Raw genomic sequence first — 3,101 nt, 5'->3', positions numbered from 1 at the left:
ATGGGGTCAGCACCCAGAGCCAGCCCAGCACCCCATCAGCAGCATCAACCAGAGGTGGCAATGCAGTATTTATTCCCTGCCTGCTTTCTTTAATGGCCGTACAAATCCTGAGGGCCTCCATGTCCCAGGCAGGACCCCAGGGTTCTGTGCCAAGGCCAAGAGCCCCAACCATAAAGAATTTCCACCCTTAGCCTACCCCAAGCGCTGCAACTCTGCTCAGCTTGGTCCTCAGCTGGAAAACATGCTGTTAACAGCTGAAAATTAACATTGGAAGACTGGGATAATTCAATTTTAGGGTGATGTACATCCAAGATGGTTCCTAAGATAGGTGACTGTCAAAGTCACCTTTATGTATTTGTCCTTAAACAGCTGTTCTCAAGCCAGGAGGGCAGCCAGGGGGACTTTTCAAAGTGTCACAGGAGAATCATTTGTGTTAGAGACTCCAAATCCTGTTTGAAGCACTGTGTTCCAGCCTGGACCTTCAGAAAAGGCTCAGGGCTTCGAGACAAAATCCAAGACTTGCTGAAACATTATTCTGCTTTGGAGAAACTCCGAGGAAAGGGAGTGGGGAGGCACAGATGGCCAAGCAGATGATGAAATCCAAGCAAAATGAGGGAAAGAAGCTAGAAATGGACAGAAGAAAGGAGAACAGAGGGAGGAAATATCAAAAAATAAGAAATAAAGATGTTTCAATAGCACATTCATAGGCCAGCACTGCCTGCCTGCTTATCTAAAGCATTTCCCTCAGCATCCTTCTCCCAACAGCACGTTCTAAAGCAGGAGCATCCTCTACGGGATGCGGTGGGGGCAGGAGCAGAGAGAGGGTTAAACTGTGGAAACAATGGATGCTGGATAGCCCCAAAGATAGCTCAGAAGATTTTTCAAAGGTTGAGAGGTCACAAGATTCAACCACGAGGAGGAAAAACTAGCAACACACATGCAGACTCGTCCTCTCTGGGCCTGTTTTCTCATGTGTGCCCAAGTCACACGCAAAGGGTGAATCCTGGAAGCTGCTGTGCATAAATCTGGCTCAAGGTGCCAGCTTGTCCTTGCCAGAGGCCCTATCCCAAAGTCCCGTGCCTTCATCCCTTTAAGCAAGAGGAGAGGAAGGGACTGAGTGTTGGGGCACGGAGCCTTGCCCAGGCTGAAGGTGTGTTGGCCACACCAGCTCAGAGCCTTCCAGCCTGCTCCAGTCACTCTGCCCAGCCCAGCTGGAATGGCCAAGGCAGCTCTGTCAACACTGGAATCAGGTTTCCTCTATTCCATGCTGCTTAAATGCATCTGGTCTCCAGGGAGGATCAGCTTGCACTGCTGGCTCTGCCCTTTCCACCTCCCTCCGGATCCTGGCTTCAGCAGAAATGAAGCTCACTGGTTATGTGAAGGACACATCTGTTAACCCCTGCCTGGGCCACCCACGAGGAGGTGGGGGATATTGCCTTAAATACATTTTCTAGCCCATGGGAAGCAGATCCCAGAGGGAATGGCATATTCTGGGGTCCCCCTCCTGGCCCTGAGGTGGGACAGTGATAGCTCAGAGCCTGGAGCACTTGCATCCACACCCCTTGGAAAATTACCTAGATGCTCAGCTGGTCTGATGGATCACTGCCTGGCATTCACATCCCAAGGGAAACCACCAGCTTTCCCCCAACAACTCCCTCCTCAGTACCATCCACCCACTCAGGACTGGAGCACACACTGGAGTCTCAGACAGGCTGCTTTTCCCCATCAACATTTATGACAAGCCACCGCCATCCTCTGCCAAACTGTGTTCTTTCCCAGACCTTGAATCTATCTGTCCCCTTCTGGGATATCTACAGCTGTGAGCCAAAGCACTGCAAGTTGTGTGGAATCCTGGTACTAAAGAACCAGTTCCTTGAAATGTTTGGGTCGCCCTCATCCACCCCAAACAAGATGATGTGGAAACTTGGGAGGGAGACCATAGCAATTTGGAGCGTTAATCAGACTAACATGTGTTTTACTTTACATTTCCAATGAGAGAAGAAAGCATTAATTTGCCAGAAAAAAAAGTTAACCCTCCAAAGAATCACAAAAAAGTCCCCCAAAAATAAACCTCATAGGAAGCTTTGGAGTGAGGATGACTAGAAAACGAGGAGGGGGCTTCCTGGTGACAGTCAGCTCTCACACATGTCCTCACAGTGCCAGGGGAGCCCCCACTGCAGCCCCGCCCTGTCCCCAAATCTCTGCAGAGGTTACACCTGCTATACCAAAGTGATGGGGTGAGGGGAAGGTTCTGTAGAGAAAACATGGGGGGGTGCAGGCTTCCTTTCCTCATAAGATGCATCACTGCATATTTAAACTGAAAGACTAGGAGGAAAACATATCAATCTTCATTTGTTCCTCCAAGTGTAAGAAAAGGAAAAGGAAGGGAGGAAAATTTTTCTTCATTTTTCTTCAGGCGCATTTTTCATGGGAAAGGTGAATCCTGAGTTAACGAGGCAGCAGCGTGCTGCGAACAGTCTGGGTCCTTCAGAATCCCACCAGACAATGTGGGCTCACTTCTCAGAGCAGACACTGCAGCCATGCAAGGGATCAGAGGGAGAATTTTGTGGCCCCAACTTTTATGTGAATTAAAAAAAAAAAAATCTCAAAACCAAATTTTACACCTTCTCTAATCTGGAGAAGCCACTCCTGGGCTGCTGCACCCCTCTGCACTGCTGGCTGCCTGACACCCCTGCATTTTATAGAAAACAGGGAGAACAACTTTTTACATGGGCAAATAGTGATGGGATAAGGAGGAACAGCTTAAAACTAAACCAAGATTTAGATTTGCTGTTAGGAAGAAGTTCTTTATTCAGAGGGTGGGGAGGCCCTGGCACAGGCTGCCCAGAGAAGCTGTGGCTGCCCCATCCCTGGAAGTGTCCATGATCAGGTTGGACAGGGCTTGGAGCAACCTGCAATCATGGAAGGTGTCCCTGACTGGAAAGAACTGGAACAAGATGATCTTTAAGGTCACTTCCAACCCAAACCATTCTGTGATTCTGTGATTTTGCAGGTCATTGCCCACACATGCAGCTCTGTGGCCACTGCCTGGAGAATACCAAGAAGTGGATTTACTTCCCTGCATGGCCCCCAGCCCTTGG

Source organism: Corvus brachyrhynchos, unplaced genomic scaffold, assembly GCF_000691975.1.
Source record: "Corvus brachyrhynchos isolate BGI_N302 unplaced genomic scaffold, ASM69197v1 scaffold10, whole genome shotgun sequence".
Classification (NCBI taxonomy): Eukaryota; Metazoa; Chordata; class Aves; order Passeriformes; family Corvidae; genus Corvus; species Corvus brachyrhynchos.
The sequence above is the reverse complement of the archived record's forward strand: the minus strand, read 5'-3'. Positions refer to the sequence as shown.